The following is a 25,609-nucleotide window of genomic DNA, read 5'->3' on the forward strand; positions in this document are numbered from 1 at the left end:
TTTTTTTTTTTAAATTAAGAGGAAGAGGTGGTAAGTAGATGTGATAAAGATTCAGCATTGTTCCAGCACCTCTCCTCACACTCAAAACACACATCCTGCATGAAAGGAAAAGTCTACCTTTAACTATCTTAAAAATAAAGAAATCAAAAGGAAAATAGTTGTGACTGCAATATTCTGATAGAAATTTCTAACATAAAATTGAGGCAATTCAAAGGTATGTTTCTATAGCATCTTAAGCCACATTGTACTTTTAGATACCATGGTGATAGATGTCTTAGATATAATTTTACTGGATAGAGTGAGGCAAAATAGTATACATGAATCACAAGTTTGAATTTCTTGACTTTTGAGAGTTTAAAAATCTCAGTCAAAATTTTGCACTAATGCAAGATGACTGAAAAGCATTCCAAATTCTAGGATCTCCAATCCAGTATGTACTAAAAAGTATGCAAAGCAGTTTAAGGTTTTCTTTACAAATTGAACTTTGAGTTCTGTAGTACTTTGTAGTTAGCTTAATTAGTTTATAATAGCTTTTAATATGGAATTAGAATACTGAAGCACATTTAAAACCAATAAAGTTGTGAACTACAAAACAGCAGACTCTACTTTCATTTTTCTTGCCTAATGGCTTAAATATGCTTTTGGAAATATATCCTTAAAGTTCTGAACTTTTTTTGGCCTAGATTATACTTCCATTTCCACTGATATTAGCAACATACAAATACATGTAACTAAATCCTCAAAATTTAATTTTTGTAACTGCTTTCAAGACATTCAATTTTCATAATTCAGTAATTACCAGCTATTTATCGATAATCTACTGGATGTTTTTACATTTACAAAATATAAACATCAAATGTACTATTATTCCAAGTAGGTTTTAATTACTTATTAGTTAGTTAACTGAACTGTTTACCGACTGTTCAAATAAGAGATAACCAAACTAAATTTACTACGTAAAAATGTTTGGAAAAATTCATTCCTATTGGGAAATTGGTGACTGAATACACAATTGAAAAGCCTCACTACTTTAACTGGCAACAGTTAGCCTCCTTGTGATCTTACTATATAATCCATACATGGGCCGTATATAATGTAAGTGTGTGATAGGTTCACAGATATTCAGTTCCTCCTATTCCCGCTCCTTTCCTCCCCGTTAGGGAAATCTTTTAGGCTACCTCGCTCAAATACCAGCCTGGTAACACTCCTCATCTTACGAAGCAAGATGAACTACAACATTAGTTTAATACATTTATAGTAGGAATAATCCAGCCACGCTTAAAGAACAAGTTGACTTACTTTAGTGATATTGCATTTAAGTATTACTTTAAAATACTAATTTACACGGATGCTTTAGCACAAAGGCCATTCTTCATTAAGGAGACAAGGTGGGTGAGATAACATCTTTTATTGAACCAACTTCTGTTGGTGAAAGAGACAAGCTCTCTAGCTTACACAAAGCTATTCTTCCAGTTTCTAATGTCCTCGGACCAACATAGCTAAAAACAACACCGCAAACATTCCTCATTAAGCTCATTTAATAAGACTTAGCCAAAAGATCTGGGTTCTATTCCCAGCTCTGCAACGGACTGTGTAGGACTTATCAATTCAAGGTCTCATTGTCCCAGTTTCTCCATATAAAAAGAGGGGACAATATTTTCCTATCCTCAGGGGTGTTGTGAACTTAAGGCACTGGAGTTTGTAAATTGCTTTGCACTTCTATAATACTTTCAGAGGATTTAGACATCTAGTATTATATTTAGTTCATCTTTAATATGTAGAATTCCTTGATACAGGGCTTAAAGAAAAACTGTCCAAATATTCATGAGCAATAAAACTAGACCAGTCAGCCAGAGACAGATGAATAATGGTGCACACCTCCCTCTGTCCAGCAATGTCCAGAAACAAACCCTTGTGCAAAACCAAACCCTCATATCACCCTCAGCCACTGCGAGGGGCAACTGAGCTAGATTTCCCTCAGGATTCTGTCCCAGGACCTGGCTTGAAGGTTCAGTCTTTCACATCAGCCTCTAGTTCATATACCTCTTATAAGTTTGAGGCTCCAGCTCATTGCAGCTGCACATAAAGGAGCTTTTTCTGTGAGGCAGTAAGTTGACTTAAATAGCTCTACAGTATTTCTATGACACTGTTAAACCTCAGCCAGTAACCAAAGGCCAGGTTTACATTATAAACTTACCACTGTATAACTACATCACTCAGGCATGTGAAAAATTAACATCCCGAGCAATGCAGTTATACCAACCTAACCCGGGTGTAAACAGCGCTATGCTGATGGGAGAACTTCTCCCATTGATATAGCAACTGCCTCTTGCGGAGGTGGATTAACTATGACAACGGGGGAGCTCTCCTGTCAGCATAGTCGTGTCTTCACTGAAGTGCTACAGCTGCGGTGTTGTTAAGTGTAGACCTCCCCAAAGGCAGTTTCTCTTTTGTTATATAGGTCCTGCAAGAATCAGATAACAGAGAGTGGAGATAATTTTACAAAAAAGCACTTGCAAGAAGTACAGTGTTTTCCTGAGTATTGTTGTGTCTTGTCACCATGGTTCCCAATGCTAATTTTCAATATATCTTTATTAGTTCAATCTCCTAAGTTTTTTTTTTATGCCATCAGCCTGCAGAGCAAAACTCATGGCACTTTTCAAATGAATGCTCTGTTCCCATTTTTAAATGGATCAGTCACATCTTGAGATAAAGGATGCTCTTGTAAACTGGAATTAACGCTAAAGGCTAATTTACAAGTGTCCAATCTCGAGGTAAGAGCCTTCTCTTATCCACTTCACTGCCTATTAATAGCTAGGCATTTGTCTAAATCCTTATTCAACTGTTTTTTCATTTAGACCCCATATGAGATACTGATAAATATACTATATCATCTCCTACTTTTTTCCAGAATCTGAACCAGAGTTTGAGTCACTTGATCATAGGGGACTGATAAATACTTGAGTGAATGTCTCATTGGGTGGTCATTCTACACTATTTTCTATCATCAGTTTGTTGACCAGACTTGTTCTCCATCTACTCCCTCGCCTCCTCTTACCCAACAAGTAGTCACATGATGCCTTGAAAACAAAGCATCTTCATAGATTTTCTTCAGTGTTCACTCTATAGCAGCCAGCTAGCATAACAGAAAACAGGCAAGCTGCTAAAATATTTGACCAAATTAGAGATTAGAGAAACAGATATTAGAGAATCAGAACTGTCAGGAACCTGTAATGTCCATCCGTTGGCGGGCCGCCCAAATCGGCCCTGTCGCTGCGGCCCTTCCTCGGGCCCTGTCTCCGGAGGAGGCCACAGCGCCTTCCTACACCATCCTTACCTTTTTTTGACAGCGTGCGTGCCCTAACTGCTTCTTTGCAATCTACAAAAGCAGCCCAATAAGGTTTTTGTCTATTTGTTTTTAAGATAGATTTAATATTAGAAATATCATGGCTTGTCTTTCTGGTTTGGATGGAGGACTAAGATTAGGAACTAGTGGGATAACATCACAAAAGGAAAGGAAAAGGAAAATTTAGCAGATGAGCTGGGAAGACTGTCTAACTTTCTAGAACTTGTTTTTGTTAACTATTTAACTCAAACTCCTGACACACTTGGGCAAAAGCTCATTCTTCTTCAAGTGCTTGCTCATGTCCATTCCACTATAGGTGTGTGCACGCCTCCATGCACGGTTTCCCGGAACTATTTTCCCCTTAGCAGATCCTGTAGGGCAGGCTCTGGCACCCCCTGGAGCCCCACGCACATGCCGAAGCATATGAGGCGCTGCTGGCCCTACGACCCCTCAGTTCCTTCTTTCTGCCCGTGATGGTTGCTGGAACTAGCCTCTCTCTCAGCAAGTACTATTCCCCTTATTTGGACTTGTTTAATATTCTAAGTTAGTTTTAGTTAGTTAAGTAGTAGTTAAGAGTAGTTAGAGATAAGGCAAGTCCCTGCGGGGACTTCAAGCAGCCGGACCATGCCCCGGCCACCAGCTGTGTGCCTCCTGCGGGAAGGCCTTCCTGCTCAGTGACCCCCACGACTGCTGCCTTAAGTGCTTGGGGGACCTACAGAAAAGAGAAGTGCAAGATCTGCAGAGCTTTCAAACAGAGGACTCAAAAGGACCGAGATATCCGGTTGAAAGCCCTATTGATGGAGGCAGCGCTCTGCCCGGAGTCCAACCCACTCCGCCTTGGTACCGAGCGTGACCTCAGTACAGAGCACACCGTCGGCAGCGTCCTCAACTCGGCACCACGCAACATCGCGAGCACCGAAGAGGAAGAAGCAGAGCATGGAGCGCGGACACTCCCCTGTGCCATCGGTACAGGCAGGGTCGAGTATGGAAATGCACTGGATCTGGCCCATCAGGACTTCTCCAGTGCTTGCATCTCCGGTCAGGGAGCCTCCCCCAACTCCTGGGAGTGGGAGAGTGCCCCTGCCGACACCATCAACACCAGAGGCTTTTCAGGCGGCAAGAGCCTTGTTGGCCTTGCCTACGCCCGCCGCCCCCCCCCCCCCCGCCCCACTGAGGGAGAAGGGGCCGGTGTCACAGGAGAAACCTGTGTAGTGTCCCCCTGAATGGTGGTGGAGATCCCAGGTATGGGATGGAAGATCTCACACCAGATTGTCTCTGAGGGTAGAGCAGAGCCGCTTCCCTAGTAGTTGCTCCAGGTTGGCAGCGTTGAGCCAACCTGCCCCAGCACGGGACGTGGAGTCTCCCTCTCGGCGCCGACATCGCTTCCTGGCACCGGAGGCAGTGCATGCCAGGAGGCGGCACCAGTCGAGGTCTGCCAGGCAGTGCTCGGACAGCCCCCTTCCAGATTCCCAGCACCAAGGAGTTCGCCCGTACCTACACGGCGCAGAACTTGGTCGCCATGGGAGGACCCGGCCCCAATGAGTTCTCCCGCACTGAGGTGGTGCAGAACCCAGTCACTGGAGGAAGACCTGGTGCCACAGCGTTCACCGCAGAGAACCTGGTTGCCGGAGTCTGGCTCAGCACCGAGGAGTTCAGGGCGATGCCGACCTTGGTCACCGAAGGTGCCTGCAGGGCAGCAAGGCAAGTGGCAGCAGAAATCATCAGTACTGAGACAATGCTCCAGTACCTCTAGCTCTTCGGAACGCACCCCCCTTAGTTGGCACCGCTCGCAGCAACGGAGGCAGTCCTCGTCGTCCTCCAGGTCAGAGGCGTCGAGAGGGCGGTCCCTGGCACGGAAGGGTGACCAGGACTGAGGACGAACATGGCATCGCTAATCGAGGGCCTCTGACTATGACAATGGCTTGGTGTCTCTCGGGGGGACATTCGTCGGGCAAGCCGAAGCCCCCACAAACCGTCACAGCCTTTGGCTCAGTCAGCCCCGGGTTGGCCCCAGGGACGATGGCCACAACAATGGCTTTACTGGGCCCCATGGGGTATCCAGGCGGGGCCAGGGCCCCAATCTATTGTCATCGGGGGTGTAGTCCGTGCCTCTGGTACAGGAGAAGGCCCATAGGCACCACTCCTTGGATGAGGAGTCGGACACCCTGGAGGGAACCTCAGCAGGTACAACCCTTCACCAGGAGAGGGCGCACACATAGGCTGCACCTCTGCAGTCCTCTTCCTCCTCACCTGATGAGGCAGTCTCCCGGGACCACTCGGCGCCACTGCAGGATTTCAGGGCACACTAGGAGCTGCTCAAGACGGTGGCCTCCAACTTGGGGCTGGAGGTGAAGGAGTTAAAAGAGGCCAAAGATAGCCTCTTTAATGTGCTGGCGGCTGCTGCCCCAGAGCGAGTGGCCCTCCGAGACCAAAAAAGGGTCCTTAAGATTGTAAAGGCCCTGTGGCAAACCCCCTCTTTGGTCACCCCTATGTCAAAGGTGGCAGAGAAGAAATATTATGTCCTAGCCGAAGGGTTTGAGTATTTGTTCACACAACCCGTCCTGGGAACCCTGGTAGTAGGTGCGGCTAACCAGCGAGACAGGCAGGGTCAGCCACGGTCAACTCCCAAGAACAAGGACAGTAGGAAGCTGGACTTGTTTGGGAAAAAGATTTATTCCATGGCAAGCCTGCAGTTCAGGATTGTGAACCATCAGGCCCTCCTGGGCAGATATAATTTTAACCTGTGGGACTCCCTCAGGCGGTTTGCTGAGGCCCTGCCCTTGGACCAGGCTGCAGACCTTAGTGCTATTGTGGAGGAAGGAACTGTGGTAGCTAGGGCAGTGCTCCAGATGTCCTGTGACACTGCTGACTCAGCGGGCAGGGCCATAGCCTCCGCCATCTGTATGAGAAGGTGCTCGTGGCTGCAATCCTCGGGCCTGTCCCAGGCGGTGCAGCAGTCTACTCAGGATTTCCCCTTTCATGGGTCGGTCCTATTCTTGGACCAGACCGATGCAAAGCTGCGTGGTCTGAAGGACTCCAGGGCCACACTTCGTTCCCTGGGCCTATACACGCCCCAGTTTTCCATGCATCAGTTACGGCCCCAGGCACAGCAGCAGCCAAGGCCTCCACACAGGCCTTTCCAACCCAATAGGAATAGGGATAGGAATAGGGGGTTTAGAAAAAGAAATCAGCCCCCTAGCTCATCCGCAGCTCCCCAGCAGGGGCCCCCCAGGAGGTTGGCAACCAAAGGAGACAATTTTGATGGTGCGCCTGAGGGTGGTGCCCTGACTACTCTCCTGGATCCGCCCCGCCTCTTCCTAAACGGGTTAAGGCCATTCTATCCTGAACGGGCAAAAATCACTTCGGACTGTTGGGTCCTTGGGATAGTCTCAGGGGGGCTATGCCCTACAGTTTACATCGAACCCCCCTTCACCCCCCCCAAAAAACCCCTCTCCCCTCCATCCCTCTTCAGGGACCCCTCTCACAAGCAACTCCTCTTACAGGAGGTGGACACCCTCTTCAACCTGGGAGCGGTAGAAATGGTCCCTCAAGGCAGAAGGGTTCTATTCGAGGTACTTCCTCATATCCAAGGTGAAGGGGGGGTCTGAGGCCCATATTAGACCTGCATCGTCTAAACAAATATGTTAAACGACTCAGGTTTCGCATGGTCTCTCTAGACTCAGAGCCTCCATAATCCCTTCCCTGGATCCAGGAGACTGGTATGCCGCCCTCGATCTCAAGGACACATACTTTCATGTGTCTATCCTCTCCAGCCACAGACGTTTTCTCTGTTTCACAGTGGCTGGCTCCCACTACCAGTTTACAGCCCTGCCCTTTGGCTTATCTTCGGCTCCAAGGGTATTACCAAGTGCATGGCGGTAGTGGCTGCCGACCTGAGATGAAAGGGTGTGCAAATTTTTCCTTACCTAGACGATTGGCTGATCAGGGGCAGGTCCCGGTCCCAAGTGCAGGAAAGCACGACCCTCACTTGCTCCATGTGCAACAGGCTGGGACTACTCATAAAGGAACAGAAGTCCACACTAACCCCAGTGCAATGAATAGAGTTCATTGGGGCTACCCTGGATGCTTCCCAGTCCAGAGCCTTCCTGCCTCAGCCACGTTTCGAGGCGATGGTCTCTATCATCTCCCAACTGCACCGATGCCCCATGACAACAGCCAGGTACTGCCTACAGCAGTTAGGCCACATGGCGGCCTGCATGTACGTAGTGGGAATAGCTTGCCTGAGGCTCAGACCGCTTCAGGCATGGTTGACCTCGGTATATGTTCTGAGCAGACACGCATTGGACCAGTTCCCTCACCCATGTTAGCCTCCTTAAACTGGTGGCAAACTCCCATGGCAGTGATGAAGGGCGTTCCATTCAGGGAACTGGTCCCATCAGTCACCCTAATTTCTGACGCTTCAGATGTAGGATGGGGAGCCCACATCAGTGCCAACTTAGGCACTCAGGGGCTCTGGTCGGGGGAGGAGAGGCACCTGCACATCAATGTGAAGGAGCTGAGGGCCATTCGCCTAGCGTGCAAGGTGTTTCTCCAATTCCTGACAGGCAGAGTGGTGCAGGTGCTGATGGACAACACCGCAGCCATGTTTTACATAAACAGGCAGGGGGAAGCACGCTCCTCAACCCTCGGCGAGGAAGCTATCCGTCTGTTGGACTTTGCTGTGAGGCATGATTTCCACCTGATGGCCTCTCACTTCCCAGGAGTGAGGAACGATGAGGTGGATTGCCTCAGCAGGTCATTTTTATCCCGCCACAACTAGTCACTACACCCTTCATGGCAGCCATGATCTTCCGGAAGTGGGGAGCTCCCCAACTGCATCTGTTCGCCTTGGTGCAGAACACGAAGTGTCCGAGGTTCTGCTCGCTACAGGGTCGCGAGATTGGGTCGATTTCCGACGTGTTCCTCATCAACTGGAGGGGACCCTCGTGTACGCGTTCCCACCCCTTCCGCTCCTGCTCAAGGTCCTGCTGAAAATAAAGAGGGCCAGGGCGAACGTTATACTCATCACTCCGGCCTGGCCATGACAGCACTGGTTCAGCATGCTGCTGGACCTTTCGATCGCTCCACTGCTGGAGCTCCTGAGGCGGCACGACCTTCTATCCCAGGACCATGGTCGCCTGTTGCACCTGGACCTGGACTCCCTGCACCTCATGGCCTGGAGGCTCTGTGGCTGACGGAGGGAGAGAGAATCTGCTCGGTGCAGGTCCAACAAGTCCTGCTTGGCAACAGGAAGCCTTCTACACAGGTTGTGTATCGGGCTAAGTGGAGACGGTTTATCTGTTGGGCGGCGCCCCGGGGTATTCCATCCAGCCTCTCGCCTATACAGGTGATCCTGGAGTACCTGCTCCAGCTAAAGCTCCAGGGTCTGGTGTTGGCCTCGCTGAAGGTTCACCTGGTGGCCATTTCGGCCTTCCATCAGGTGCTAGAGGGGAGATCGCTGTTCTCCCATCCCATGTTGGTCAGGTTCCTCAAGGGGGTGGAGACGCTCTATCCACAGGTCCGTGACCCGGTGCCTCCCTGGGATCTCAACCTGATCCTCTCAGGACTCACAGGGCCCCCCTTTGAACCCATGGCTTCATGCCCTCTGCTCATGTTTTCATGGAAGGTAGCCTTCCTGGTGGCCATTACCTCAGCTAGGAGGGTCTCCAAGATTAGGGCCTTGACCTCGGAGCCCCCTTGTACAGTATTCTATAAGGATAAGGTACAATTGAGGCCGCATCCAGCCCTCCTGCCCAAGGTGGTTTCCCAATTTCATTGTAATCAAGATATTTTTCTCCCCGTATTTTTTCCCAAACTGCACGGTTGGAGGAGGATAGGAGATGGCATTCGCTGGACGTGAGACGAGCCCTGGCCTTCTACATCGAGCGTACAAAGCTGTTCCAGAAATCGACGCAGCTCTTCATCGCAGTGGCTGACCAGATGAAAAGCTCACCTGTCTCCACCCAGCACATCTCCTCGTGGATTACATCATGCATCAAGTTCTGCTACAAGCAGGTGAGGGTGCCGCTTCCAGGAACCATCACAGCGCACTCAGCCAGAACTCAAGCCTCGTCTACAGCCTTCCTGGAGAGTGCGCCCCTGCATCATCGGTGCATACCTTCATGTCCCATTATGCCATTGTCCAGCAGGCGAGAGAGGACACGGGATTTGGCAGAGCAGTGCTGAGGGCAGCTCACCGGTAACTCCGACCGACCTCCAAAAATATTGCTTGTTAGTCACCTATAGTGGAATGGACATGAGCAAGCACTCGAAGAAGAAAACAAGGTTACTTACCAGTAACTGATGTTCTTCGAGATGTGTTGCTCATGTTCATTCCACAACCCACCTCCCGTCCCCACTGCTGGAGTTGGCAGAAAGAAGGGACCGAGGGGACGTAGGACTGGCAGCGCCTCATATACCGCGGCATGTGCGCAGGACTCCAGGGGGTGCCGGAGCCGGCCCTACAGGATCTGCTAAGGGGAAAAAAAGTTCTGGGTAACCATGCACAGAAGCGTGTACACACCTATAGTGGAATGGACATAAACAACACATCTCGAAGAACATCAGTTACTAGTATGTAACCTTGTTTTTCGAGAATGCAAAAACCTCTGCCCATTCAACTTATGATTTTTAGTTCTGATGCCCTGAAGAGTAGCAAATCCAGCACACTTCATTGTTCATCCCAAACTTTAACTCAGAGGAAACCCATACCAAAATACCTTGTTTTGTTTTTTCTATGGTAGTTTACAAGTTCTGCACTTCTATTATGGGGGTATATAGACCACAACCTTCTGCTCCCTTCTTTTCCAATTTTGGGAAAAGCACTATCCATCTATCACAAAACAACCCAAATTAATATTTAAATTTTTTAAAAGCATCTAGTCCAAATTAGCATCTATTTGTATTAGCTATTGTATATTGATTGTTTTGTGGGCTTTAAGCCCACACCAGACAAAATGAAGATAGGAATAGTCTTTTATACCTTAGAGGAAAAAAATAAAAAAGCAAGTCAGCCAATTAGCTAAAATTAACAGCTCCCATGAGTATCTACTTATCTACAATGTTTTCACGTGCACCAAGAAACAAAAATAAGCAAGCTCTGTCCAGCCAAAGACAACCAATGACTTACATAATCCTTTTCACTGTATCTGCCAAGGATATCCAGAACTACAGTGCAAAAACAGTCAAGGGTGAAATACCGGGGGAGACAAACTAAAATATCAATAACAGCTGGACTGCTTTTCTGGTCTTCATCAACAGGAAGAATTAGACTGGTTAAAGAGAACCAGACCTCCTTCACTGCACAGAAAGGTTATACTTCTGCAAATTAAGTCAGCTTGAGCTGAAATAAAAAGAACAGGATCATATAACAATATGTTCTGAGAAAGGAAGAAAAAAGCTCTGAATTATTCACCTGTTAAGTAGAGGGAATTTAGTGACAGTGTTGTCCAAAAATCATTACTCAGATTTCTCTTTACAACCACATCATCACTTTGGGTTAGGTAACTTTCAGTGCTACATTACTGCCAAAGAATAATAGTGTCAGATTTACAAATTCCTAGTCAAGTTTCCTACTTATTTTAGAATGAGATATATAACAACTGAATATTTAATCATTATTCTTTAAAGCTAACGTAGGCTTTAAATTCAAATGCCAACAAAACAGTTGAAACTTAAAATGAAACAGACATTTACAAATTTAAAATTTTTAGTGTAAAGAGTTATAGTTAACGATTATTACAGAGATATTTCAAACCGTATTTGCAAGAAGATTACACAAGCAAGAACCAAGTTCTTGAACAGAAAGTGAAAGACAACATCTTACAAAGTTACCTGTATTTAATAAAACATTGATTTATTCTACTAGATTGTATCATTAAGGAAGATATTCAGGGATGCTGACTGCTAAATTGCCTTTGAAAAAATAAGTTCTGCGCTTCTTCCATTTTGGGGGAACACAGACCATTTTAACTGCCTACGCGAGAAATCCAATAAATAAAATCATTTAAAGTTAGTATGATTTAACAAAACCAGATAAAAAGTTATGTTTTTGCTACTTAAAAACATTATTAATTTTAAATGTTTTTTGTTTCAAGTTTAAATATAATTAAATTTATGTTTATTACACTGTTGGCAAATTTAATCCTAAACTGACTGGAAAAATTCTAAAACATTATAGGCCATTCCTAAAAGCATTAAATACAAGTTTCATGACATTTAGTCACCTTCTTGAAATAAATTCTCTAATTACATAATCCTATCAATGCTTTTGCTGAAAGGTTTTATAACACGAACAGCTCCATTACAGATCAGCTGTGAGAGGTGGAAAAATATGAGCTCATCCTTACTTAAAAACTAAACAGAAAACAAGATTTATTTTGCAGAATTCACTTTCTTGCCTACACTGAAATCAATGAGAGTCGTACTGCTGGAGTATGACAGGGTCTATGTTCAACTGATTTTAACGAATCAAAGTATATTTATTTGATAGTTAGTCTCAAACCTGATCAAAGCATCTTAGCCTTACCACATCAGTAAAAATAGCTCAATTTAATTAAAAATGCCTCATTATTGGAGCATGTGTGTCTTTTCAGGAGATTTTGTAGAAATATGCAAATCAGTTTTCTGACATTTCAGCACTCCATCCACCTTGTGGATTCCATTCTCCCATTAATGTAGGAGGTTCACGTGCATAGATTCTCAGTACCCAGAGGGAATTAGTCAAACCTACCAAAGAAGAGGAAATGTAGTACCTATTATTTTTCTCTTAAAGATCTTAAACTTAATCCATCTGAATAGGTTATGCTTTCCCCATTACTTTGCAGGGATGATATTTTGATGACATGTGGGAGGATAAGGATGATACTTGCTATGGCAGAATTCTTTGCAAGGGAGTTTGTAGAAGTTCTACCCCGGCCTAAATGATGGCAGGATAATAATTTATATAATCCCACTAGTACCATATGTTTACTCCAAAGTAGCTTGCAGCAACTTTCTGCATCATCTTTGGAGTCAAAGTCTATGGCTACATTTTTCAAGCGTAACTAGTGATTTTGGATGCCCTACTTGGGGAGAAAAAAAATCTTTGAGGGGTCTGATTTTTATAAGGTGCTGAACACCCACCCTCTGAAAGTCAGGTTGTTTAAGCAGTCTGAAATTGAGCATCCAAATTACTAGTCATCACTTTTGAAAATTTGAGCTGCACTATCTGGTAAAAATATGCACCAATATTCAGTTGGCTTCTATGCTAGATACCTGCAGAGAAGCTTCACCTGTTTATCATAGAGTAGAGAGTGTCCTGAAAACACTTAATACATCAGTCAGCACTAAAATAAACAAGCTGAAAAATCTTGAAGAAGACTTCTTAAACCAATTTATTTATTTAACCTGACGAGATAGGCCTAGGAATGGATATTTTTGAATAGCCTCTCTGAAACCCTGAATTCCACAGTTCTATGTGAGTTTTCAGGTCCCTTATTACTGCCTGGTTTCCTTGGGAATTTTACGTAACATGGCTGAAGCCAAATGCTGACTTGAATGAAGAACAAAAAATGCACATAACTTCAGTCTCAAACAAGACAAGGATGAAGCCCCTGTCTGACTAAATTATGGAGTCCTGGTCTACACTGCAAAGTTACGTCGACAGAACCTGCCTTCCCCCCATTGCCACTGCTGATGTATGCGTCTCCACTGCTAGGTGCATTCCACCAACATAACCTGCCAGAAGCGTCAACTTAATAAAACCACCTACGTGAGAGGCATAGTGCTAAAATCAAAATGGATGGATCAAATGAGCGGCAGTGTAGGTGGAGCGTTGTGTAAATCATAGTCTATCAACCTGTGGTACGTGTACCCCTGGTGGTACGCGAGACACAGGCCGGGGGTACCCAGGGAAAAACAGTGAAGAGGAGACAGGTGGCAGCTGCCGACTTCTGGGGAAGCCGGGCGGCAGCCCTCCCGCTTCCCGCCCAGTCGCAGCTCCCAGCTGGGAAGCAAGCAGCAGCCCCCAGCTTCTGGGAAAGGCGGCTGGAAGGCCCCTGCTTCCCGCCTGGTCACAGCTCCCAGGTGGAAGGCGGGCGGCAGCCGCTAGCTTCTGGGGGAGGTGGGCGGCAGCCTCCTGCTTTCCGCCGGGTCCCAGCTCCCAGGTGGGAGCCCAGTGGCTGCCTCCTGCATCTCACGAGCTGGCCTCGCAGCTGAGTGGCAGCCACCCATGCACCGGCTCCAAGTCAAGGGACAGCCTCAAGCAACCCAGCATGAAGACAGGCAGCAGTCGCCTGCCCACATTCATGGGTCCCAGCCGGCACAGAAGCCTCCTCTGTCCCAGCTTAGATCGGGTGGCAGCCCCCCTCCCTGGCTCAAAGCCCAGTGCCCAGAAAACTTGTCAATTTCACTGCTGTAGCTGAGCAGTGAAATTGACAATTATGACAGCCCCAGATTTCACCAGTTACCCTCTTTTCCTGTCTCTCTCTCTCTCGCCCTTCTTCCCTATCGCTCTCTCATCCCTTCCTCCTCCCAAATCTATGGCATAAAATTTGGTGCAGCCCTTTATATTCCCCAGCACTGGCATGCCGCTCAAAGCCTCCTAGCTTTGGCCAACATTACCTCTAGCCCAGGTACATACTTGAGTTGAGCACCCCTGGTGTAAAGGTGGTAACTCTACCCACACTAGATTGGACATCTGTCATATCACGGCCTTATATACTCAGCCCTTATCCCAACATATGGCTCACATTAGTTTGTAAATATAAAATCCCATGGAAAATTGAGTGTTGGGGTACTTATTAAAATTTTCAGAAGTTAGGGGGTACTTGCTACTTAAAAGGTTGAGAAACACTGGTGTAAATTGACATTATTGGCCTCTGGGAGGTGTCCCACAATGCTCTACCGTGACCGCTCTGGACATTGTTTTTGACTCCAGTGCACCGAGGCCACGTACACAGGAAACAGCCCTCCCCCGGTCAAGCCCTGGGAAATTTTGAATTCCCATTTCCTGTTTGATCAGCATGGAGAGCTTGCCAGCACAACTGATTATGGTGACTACACGCCCCAAACGCACTGCAGCCTGGAGTAGATCTGAGGTGTTGGATCTCATCAGTCTGTGGGGAAAGGAGTCTGTTCAGTCTCAGCTTCGATCCTGGAGAAGAAACGCTGATATCTACAAAAAGATATCGCAGGGCATGTTGGAAAAGGGGCACAACAAGGGACACGCAGCAGTACTGCGTTAAAATCAAAGAGCTGAGGCAGGCATATTAAAAAAAACAAGGGATGTGAACAGTCGTTCTGGCTCATCAAAGACATGCTCCTTCTACGAGGAGCTGCATGCGATTCTCGGCGGTGACCCCACCACTGCCCCCAGATGCAGCGTTGATTCCTTGGGGGAATATGAGTCCCAGCTCAATGACGATGAGACGGGGGATGAGGAGGAAGAGGAGAACAGAGGGCAGGCGAGTGGGGTATCCATTCTCCCCAAAAAAGCGGTTTTTAAATCCTGGAACAGCCCAGCCACACATAGGACAGCATCTTGACCAACCGAGATGCTGGAGAAGGCACATGTCGTGAACATGTAATATAAAATCACAATGCTGGGGTTACATCCTCTGCTTGGTTCAGGTTAATAGGAAAAAATTATTAGGTCTGGTGGGGATGGGCTTCCTTATTGGCACTCCAGTTATGCAGAGGATTGCCCCGGAAAAGACTGTTTATGTGCACAGGGATGGCCCAAGAATCCTCCATGGATATCTTCAGGAAACTTTATGACATATGAGGGACATATACGGGTGGCCGCTGAAAGTGCTGTGTCACCCAGCCTGCTGAGTTCAGGGACATATAAGGGGTCAGCTAAGAGTGCTGATAGCCCGGTCCACTCAGACACACTCAGTTAATCTGGAATGTGTGTGTATCTGTGGGAGGTTTATTTGAATCTGGGGCTAGAGGAACCCAGCCCTGAAAACCTTAGGTCCTGCAGGATAGCTCCATAGGGAGGGGACTTGTAACCATATGAACACACAAGTAACACAAGCAGTACATTAATAGAATCACACCCCCCACCCTTCCAGGAAGGTAACCCTAATAAATGAGCATACCCCAAGGTAAAGGGGAAGTCTGGTAACAGGATGCACCCCCCCAATGCAATGAGCGTGGTGTGATCATGCCTAACTGACTTCATTAGTTCGGCGGGTGAACGTCGACTGAAATGAATTTGACTTCACTTCCAAGTATAGACATACCGTAAGTTTGCAATAGCCATTTTCTAAATAGTTCAAATGCAAGACCCAAGGAATCCAACAATAAGGGTGGAATTCTGTCACACTTGAGCAAGAGCTTGACATGAAGTAACCCCCATCCCTCAGTAATTTCCACTGGAAGTAAGTCTGCTTCATGCCCATTGTCACATGTTGTCTTGAAGAAAGTTAAGCCATCTGGATGGATTTTTTTTTTTTTTTTAATTTCAGAGGAAGAACAGTTTCCACAGCATGAAATATGCTCAAAACAGCATAGCTGAGATAACCCTATTTGAAAAGCCTCTCCTCTTTTGCCTTATCTATTCAAGAATTGTACTACATAGGCAAAATGCACAAGGGTTCCTTGTGAGTGGGCCTTCCATCAGGAGGACTTCTATTGCTAGTAGCCAAAGGGGTTCTTTGAAAAAACAAGTTGATCAGCTTTGAATACAAATGACTCAGCCAACTGGAAGCAATTACTACTTTTCCCAGGACTGCTCACCTCCAGGAGCACATAACTTTCTACTATGGGCTTGGTGAACAGAGTAGCAAAGCAGTGCTACGTGCTATAGGACCTCTATACCCGCTAAAGAACTGGGTTCCTATTTATGCATGCTGCATTTGACTTGACTTATTTCAAATCTATTTCAATGCATGGTAGAGTTGTTCTAAAATGCATCAAGGGGAACTGGAGCTCAATCAGGCCTCTTATTGTTCTCTACAGCTGTGGTTCTCAACCAGGAGTACATATACCCCTAGAATACACAGAGGTCTTTCAGGGGGTACATCAACTTTTCTAGATATTTGCCTAGTTTTACAACAGGCTACATAAAAAGCACTAGCAAAGTCAGTACAAACTAAAATTTCATACAGACAATGACTTGTATATACAGCAGTATAAACTATACACTGAAATGTAAGTACAATATTTATATTCCAATCAATTTATTTTATAATATATGGTAAAAATGAGAAAGTAAGCAATTTCAGTAATAGTGTGCCGTGACCCTTTCATGTTTTCATGTCTGATTTTGTAAACAAGTAGTTAAGTGAGGTGAAACTTGGGGTACCCAAGACAAATTAGATTCCTGAAAGGGGAACAATAGTCCGGAAAGGTTGAGAACCTTTGTCCTACAGTACTGGATTACTGAGATGCAGATTACATGCTTTACTGCTAAATTTAGTGTAGAGGAAATGTTTCCTCCCTGAATACTCTCTCTCTCTCTCTCTCTGTGTGCTCCTCCCAGTTTATGCAGGTTTTCATGATCACGTTGTGCAGTTGACCACTGTACCTTGCTTGTAAGCAGAGACTTGGGAAACCATTTCCCTCACGCTGAGCCCTAATCCATTAGTAATTTTCCACTTATCCCTCTACAAGGAAGCTCTTACACAAATTCTCTGTGTTTGCTCACTGTATCAAGGACATTCTCACAGAGGGCCCAATTCAAGAAAGCATTTAAGCACATATTTATCTCTAAGTATGTCCTTAAGAGTTAAGCGCTTTCCTGAACAGGTTCCAGCTGAAGGTACTCCCACCTGCCTGTTGTAGCCCCGAAACACAAGTTTCCATTGCAACAGGAGAAAAAATGGAGGAACTTCACATGAAACGGGCTTACATAATTATATAAAAGCATACTGTCTGGCCTTTGACACCTGCTCTGCTGATCACTGTTTTTGACTCAGATTGTTATCAGTATGCAGCCACCAACTACAACACTGTCCTACTGATATACTCAGTGGAAAAAATTTGAGAAAATAATTTCCCGGGGTAAAAAACTATAACTTTTTAAAAGTTTTCTGCTTTCTTTTCAGATAAGAAAGAATGTGCTTTCCTTCATGGAGACTGAAAAACTGGGCAGGGAGTGATCTAACAAACATGCCAGCAGACAGCTTTTAGTTAATCTTAACTTGAAAAAAAATTAAACAAAGCAGCAACTCTGTCTCCATTCAGTTAGATTAGATGCCAATTACGATAGTTACTACTTGTCTAATGCAATAGAAGGAATTTTTTAAAAGAGTTTAACCAGACACTGAACGTTCTACATTTCATGAAGTCATGTTGAGTATTAAATGCCATAAATAATGAATGTTCAGTTTTAATTGAAGCTTTATTCTTAAAAACACTGAGGAGCAACAAAAAGCTGTCTCTGTCCACTCCCTAGTGCAAAGCTTTATTTTCCAATTCTCTAATAATTTCTTCCATAACAGACTCTTAAAGCACTATAACTTTAAGCCTCAGAACAGTCCTGCATTTTATAAACAGCAAAAAGCTTTGCTAACTGTAACAGCAAGTCTGTGGCAGAGCTGCATATAGAACCCAGCCCTCTTTATTTCCAACCCTCTGCTTTCACCACAAGTCCACACGTCCTCTACATGTCCACATCATGAAAACAACTTGTACTTTTGTTAAAAGCTTCTACACTGGCCAAGAATTGACTGATTTTGTCAGCTACCCTTTGACTCCTAAAGACAGTCCCTCCACACCAGGAATACAACATTAGTGAAACAGAGCATTTTTTTCTGTTCTGTATGTTTTATCTGAACTTTAGACTCCATTATTTTCAATCTAGGATCTTTCATAAGCACTAAATTCATTCACAATTTTTTAAAAGTTGAATAAGTTACAGAAGTTTCACCAATATCTAAGTACTGACATGGTCCTTCACCACCATAAGCATAATCATTACTATATTTATCTGCACAATTACATCTGAGTGAATAACTGATTTTCCAGTTCAGTGGCTGGTTTTTGGGAGAGAAGGGGGGAAATGAAAAAGTATTTCAATTCCGGTCAAACAAAATTCAAGGCTTAAAGTCACAGTGTCCAGGAGGAGCCACCACGCACCTTAAAACTTTTAGCCCAGTGATAGGGCACTCACCTGGGATGTGGCAGAAGCCAGCTCAATTCTGCATGCTGGAGCAGGGATTTGAACCCAGGTCTCCTCTCCTCTCTCCCAGTGAGTACCATTAATCACCAGGCTACAGTATTACTCTCACTCCTTCTGTGTGGCCCAATGACTATTCAAGTATTTTACACAAATTGGAACAGCTTCAAAAGGAGAGACTGAGAAACCCTCATGTCAGAAGGCCCTACAGCCTGATAGCTGGGTATCCCACTCGCAGGTAAGTTCCCTCAATTTCAGTCCCTGTTCCAGAGAAGGATTTGAACTTGGGATTCTACCTCCCAGGTGAGTGTCCTAATCACTAGGCTAAAATGTTATAAGGTGGGCAAACAGCAGCACCACCCACCACTCTATTTTGTGAAGCTACCCTAAAAACAATAGTTTAAACCAGAACAATTTGGTAAATTTGTGTCAAATCTGCAGACACGTCAGGTAGACCAAAACTGTATTTTTCAGTAAATAAACTATTTGTCCAATGAAAAAAAAGTAATTTTTGGGGGGTATGGGGGCACACAATACCAGCCCAAGACTGAATTTGTTTCCATCTCTTCTACATTGTTCCTTTTGCCTGTGCTAATAAGACTCTTGGTGTTGTAGGCCATTTACTACAGATTAATATCACTAGCAAAGTCACCCCACCTATTAGATTTTTATTTTAATGCTTAAATCACAACATGGAATACCATATTCAATTGTATTATCTTCAAGCCTCACTCAAAATGGAGTGGTACATGGGAACAGGAAGATTTTATACAGAGTTTTCAAAGGTTTTACCACCACTCATAGTAAGCAAGACCAGATGTACAAAATGCTTAAGTGTTTTAAATTACATTAGGGACACTGGTAAACAAAATATGATCCTATTTTAACACATCATATTACAAAACCAACATGAAGCTCTTAGTATTTATATATAGGCAACCTTTACCATGAGAACATATTATTCACAACCTTTACATTGATATTTAGAACTGATAGAGGAAAATAAAAATAAGAAACTTCACCATTAAGGACATATTCAGAAAGTCATACAGATGGTGTACATAAACTTGCAAATAAGTATTGTAAATCATAGTGAAATTTCCCTTGATTTTCTATCAGAGATTTGTAAATATTTTAGTGTTTTTCTTTAAGCCAAGGCAGGCAAAAGTGTACACACTGAAAACCAAAGGTTTCCAAGACATTGATGTTGAAATGTAAAACATCTCCCTTGGCCTCCATCACAAAGTATTTTTAAACACAGAAGTTCAAAGACAAACATATTATGATCCTCTCTTTTCCCAGTTTCTCTCACAAATTTTACAACAGACGATCTCTAGACATTTTATTTTTAAAAAAGAATCTTACTGAATGACAGAATTTTAGCTGTCGAGATAAACCCCTGAAAATAAGAATTATGTGCTAATAGAATATAAATGAGATTCCTTAAATCATCATATTTGTAATCTAATATACTCAAGACATCAATTCTATCATTAACTGCCCCTATAATATGTTCTTCACTGACACCTGGTAAGAATCTTAGAGAAGATGAGACATGTATTTGAGTGGTGTGACCCCAATGTTGTTTTTTAAAACAAGATACAGTGATTATGTACAGGGGAGGGAGAATTGCTTCTCAAGAACACTAGGCTGGTTTATAAAATAGTTAAAAATCAAACAATGGCATTCTGTGGGGGAAATTTTATACATTTTTTTAATAAGAATATTTGCTACCATCCTTGCAACTTAAAGTAAGACACCAGCGTAGCAGCTGTCTAAACTAGTACTACTATAGATAGATTTTAATCATCTGAACACAGTACAGTTTCACTGTTGCTTAAGTGAGTGTCAAACTAATATCAAATCTGAATAAACTCTTAACTGAATTTAGAGTGCAGGTACTGTATACACAGACCAAATACCTAAGTGGCATTTTTTTCAGCAGCTCTACAACTCTGAGTGCTATTTAGATTAAACATGTTATATCACTAGTGCACAGTGAAGAATTCAGTCACAGGGTTATTTCCCATTCCACATTTTACCTGTAATTCAAATTACAATTTAGATTTTCAAACATGATTCACTTTTTGATACTTTCCTACAACCTGTGTGCCATTTCAGAAGTAAAGTTTATTGCCATGGTTTTAAGTTTTTAAAAAATTAGTTGACTTTCTCCACTGATCAGAATACAGCAAACCATTCAAACATGATTTATTTAAATCCTTCTCATCAATATTTGAATACTCCTGTTTCCAAGTTCATCTAACGGTATTGTTCTGCCCGACTATGTGGGAGAGACCGGTTTGATTCTTCCCCCTCCCCACAACTTTCATTCCTCAAACTTACAGGGGCTAAGGAAGCAGACATCCTCCAGCTATAATAGAGATGGGAAGGACCTTCCCCTCCCCTCCCCCCAACTCTGCAGCACTCAAAAATAAAGATACACCTTTGCCATCCCTTGCACATTCTCTGCAGTTCTCTGTCATTCTCACATACGCCCACAGTTTCACAAGACACTCTTAAACTGGTTTCATGTTTTACTACTTGTCACCATATAAAATAAGTAAATTGAAACAGGTGTATTTAAAGCGTTTAGTGACACTTCATCAGCACAGAAAAGCCCCAACAGGCCATCCAACGCATTGTTAGGCTAAAATTGAGTTCTACTCTGAAAAGTAACAAATACAAAACTCACCTTCTTATTGTTTATAAACTCAAAATATTGGAGATTGATTTAGTGAGGCACAGTAATAATGGAATGCCACAATATTCTGTTGTTTTTAAAAGCTAACAACCCTGAAAACTAAACCTGAACTCCAAGAGTGAAACTGGGAAGATATTCCACACATACCCAATAATAAAATTACTGCAGGCCAAACTCTCCACTTGGTTAAATCTTTGCAACCCAACAATATGCAAGGCAATATGTTTTTGCTTCAAGTAGTTAGTCTATTTAGTTTTACAAAGAAAATGTTAAGAGATGACTTATGGTCTGTCTATAAGCACCTACAAAGAAGGAAGACACCTGATGGTAGAAGGATCTTTTAAATTAGCAGACAAACGGCATAACAGGATCCAATGGCTGAAGTTATTCTATAAAGTTCCTATACCACACTCATCATAGTAGTAGTATCTGAATGCCCTCTGGTAGTCCATTAAGCAACATGACTAACAGCTGTCATGCATCTGTTCCACCATCCTCTTTCTAGTGGGAGAAGTTTATGCAGTGGAGTGTTTTGGTTTGGAACATAGTTAAACAACACAGCTATATGTTTGTTGCACTTTGTTCTTGGAGTGGAAGGTGATGAGGTCTGCAATAGTCCTTACTGTCTATAGGATTCCGTTCCACAGCCTTGGTCCAACCCCCAAATAAGCTGTCTCCTGCACAGGCAAGCTTTGCTCTTAATTGTAGGAAGTTCTATTGCACCAAAGGAGCGAAGCTGTCAATCAGGATTTATCCCAGAGCTTTAGGCAATCTTCTAGATACCCTAGTCACAGTACTAAGCACCCTGGAGATAAGGACCAAATGCAGAAGCTAAATAGATTCAGATTAGAAATAAGGTACTGCTTTTTATTTTTAAACACAGTGAGAGTAATTAACCGTTGGAAGAACTCACCAAGGATTCTGCATCGCTTTAAGTCTTTAAATCAAGAGTATGTCTTTCTAGAAGATTCTCTAGCTCAATCAGAAGTTATGGGATTTATACAGGAACCCCTTACTGAAATTCTATGGCCTGTTATGCAGCTGATCAGATGAGATGACTAGAATGATTCCTGCCTTCTGGCCTTAAAAATCTGAGAATTTATGTTTTTATTCAGACAAAAATCATGTGTCTGCTCATCTCTGCAAAAAAAAAGGAAAGTTTAACCTAGCGTTATATCCAAATCCTCTTGACTGCTCAGAAGCCATGATAATACAATAGTAAAATAAACATATGTAGACACTTTTGGTGATGCATTTTTTTAAATGAAGCAAACATAAGATATCTAGGGGCTTTCACATCACTTACAAACTTCTATTCTTTATTAAAACTGTCCCATTAAATTACAAATCTCACTTGACTATCTTCAGGCAAACCTGTTATAAGCTGTTCAAGAAAAAAAAAAAAAAAGACAGAATAAAACTGCTCTGCTTCAAAACTTCATTGGTCCCATCTATTATTTGTAATGGTGCTGGAAAAATGTACAATTCAATGTTATACTACTACTGTTTCATTAATAGATTAGTCCCCGCTGACACGTCTTTGCTGAACCACTCATTTAAGTGTCTAATATTTGCTCTCAAATGCTTCTTCCGCTTTCTCAAGTACACCCCCATTTATTTTGTTTACCTTTCAGTACGATTAATAAATTATTCTGTTGCTCACTGGAAAATGATGAAATGTTGAAATAGTTAAAAAAATGAAGCAAGTGTAAACATGAGTTACATACAGAAATGAGTGTTGGTGACTTCAGACAATCACTGAAGGAATGCAGAATAAGCAGTTTACCACAGTAACCCAATAACATGAAATGACTAGCTACTATAGTGAAACTATCAGCATGAGATTAAGTTCCATAGCGTTTAAAGCAGAGGTCCCGAACTGTGGGATGTGCCCCCCTAGGGGGACATGGAGGAATATTCTAGGGGATTCTCTACCCCTACGGCCCTGCTCGTGGCCATGGCCCCTGACCCTTATTGCAGTCCCCGACTGTGGCTCTGGCCCCGCTCCCAGCTCTGACTCCCAAAGCAGCATGGAGGGGGGGGGAGGAGGGGGCAATTGAAAAAGTTTAGAGACCACTAGATTAGAGAGCAGCATTCTATTCCACCACTAAATTGCTGAAACTTGCTTTCCTCCCCCAAATCGCTACTAAAAGCTTTCTAAAGTCTTATTTTGTTACAAAGATATACAAGATCTCAAGACCAAATCCCCATAATTTACACACACAAAACATTTATTCATTTGCATATTACCTTTTATATGAGAATCTCCAAGTGCTATAAATTTGCATAATACCCATATGATATAGCAGAGTATCACCCCATTTTTAAGTAGGGAAACTTAGGCAAAAATTAAATGGATTTAATCAGGGTCACAACGGGAAGTTGGACTCCCAACTTTGTTCCTTAACAATAGACCATGCCTTCTCCCACTTTAACAAAAGCATTAGGTGTCCTGTATTATCTTAATCTTAAAAATAAAATTGAGTTTTCAAAGATAAGATTACTAATCAGATTAAATAAACCCTTGACGTTTCACTGAAAGCCTTGAAATATGCAATTTATGACAGACCAGTTAGGAAAACACTAAACTTTGATGGAGAACAAAGGCAATTATCCTCATTGAAGACCAAGTTTGAGACAAGTCTTTTTCCAGATATCAGAACACACAAAAAAAGCAAATATTCAAAGCATTACAGTTTCCCTCCCCCTCCCCACACACTCTCTTGGATATCAGATTCAAGACGTTTTCAACAGAACTTTATCAGATTTCCCTCAGGCTCTCACCCGACCAGCATCTACCCACCCAAAAAGTTCATCACAAGTGTGAAAGCAAGTATTTTTTTAAAATCCACAACAGTAAGAAAGATAAGCCAGTGCTGTAGTTTTATTTTCATCTGCAATTGTGTCAAAGAATCTCACTTACACACTTTCAAATAGGAGGTGGGATTGAAAGTCAACATTTTTAGAGAGGAAGTTCCATTTGCCTACCAAACCAATTAACTCTAATCCTTAACTGAATCAATTTTTGAAGCAAACAAATACAATTACTACTATAAATCTCTCTCTCTCTCTCTTCCTCCATTGAGCCTATGATTTCTTTTGTTCCCACCATCCTTTATATTCACTGAATTTTTTTGGTCCTCATGTAATTCTCCCACACTCCTTACCTTAAATTGCAGGTAAGGCACTAAAATGCAGTATTTGGTCATCAATCACATATCAAAGAGCTTATCCCCTCACCGATCCAAAAAGCACACCAGTAATCTACTAATACATGCCGTATAAGTGGTTTATTGCTTATAGAACTTGACTTATTTTAATTTTTTTTTTTTAAAAAAAACTTAAAACTATTTTTTCAGGAGGATAAGGGATTCTGAGTTTTATCTTTTGACTGTGAGAACCATAATGAGATTATGAGACAAAAAATTGGAATAAAGATTTTAAAACCCTTTTTTCTGCTATTCTGAACCAATAGCTAAAAATCATCAATACCAACAGGATGAAAGCTTTCATTTGATCAGACTGAATTTAGTGACCTTCTAGGCACACTGCAAAAGACATCTTGTTCAACAGGATTTTTGGAGTAGGCGGAGGGTATGATTCCCAGAATGATGAAAGGATGGAAAGCAGCTTTTCAGTTAATGGCAGACTAGCAGAGTTCTTTTATGAATAGTTATTTAGTGCTGTTGGGGTATTGTTTTGCTGCAATATTTAATTATGTGTCAGGGTGCCTAGAGCACTGTATAAGCTAATCAATTTAAAAAAATAAATATGCTTAAATAAAAAGTTATTTGCCCTTGTGGCTGTGAAAATCATCTTCCAAATGCGGTACATTGCAGTGTCTACAGAAAGCTCTACTGACTGTTTTATCGTAGGTTGCCAAGCAATATAGTGAAGTGTTTGGTCAGTGTCACTGGTGCTATTAAGAACCATGTGAGCAGCACTGAAGCTGACAAAACTCATGTCAATTTCATATTGATATCTCTATGGACAGCAGCAGAGGTCAGCATTGGAATTTTTCCACAGGGAGGAGGACCCAGAAAAATGGAAAAACAGAAAATAGAGTAGCAGACACTTTCCCCTTGGAGTAGGTGAGTAAAGGATAGGAAAAAGAAAGAGATGTCTCTTTTCCTTTTGGCAGCTACAGCAAACAGATTTTCAAATCTGTAATAATCACCTGTTTTGCCAGAAAGAGGAGATATAAAAATATCAGTAGAATCCAGAGACAGCATCTTAGTAAAAATCTCAGCATCTTCTCTCTTTCCAGCAGATTAGGAAAGTTGAGTGGTGGGATTTCTCAACCAAATACTACTCCTGGACATCACTGATGCCTCTATTCTTATCTTTAAAAGGTAATTCTGGCTAAGAAGTTTAGACTTCCAGTTAATAGATGTCCACTACATTTTTCCAGACCTCTCTTACTTAGGTTTGTCACTTCAATAGCAGAGAACCA

General features: G+C 43.1%; 1 protein-coding gene across 1 annotated transcript in view; it reads right to left on the reverse strand.

Moving 5' to 3' along the window:
• Positions 1 to 25,609, reverse strand: part of PDZD8 (PDZ domain containing 8) — a 127,946-nt gene that overhangs the window by 95,328 nt on the left and 7,009 nt on the right. The window lies entirely within an intron of this gene.

This window comes from Emydura macquarii, unplaced genomic scaffold, assembly GCF_026122565.2.
Source record: "Emydura macquarii macquarii isolate MOO-44397 ecotype Brisbane River unplaced genomic scaffold, CSIRO-AGI_Emac_v2 contig_2372, whole genome shotgun sequence".
Lineage (NCBI taxonomy): Eukaryota > Metazoa > Chordata > Testudines > Chelidae > Emydura > Emydura macquarii.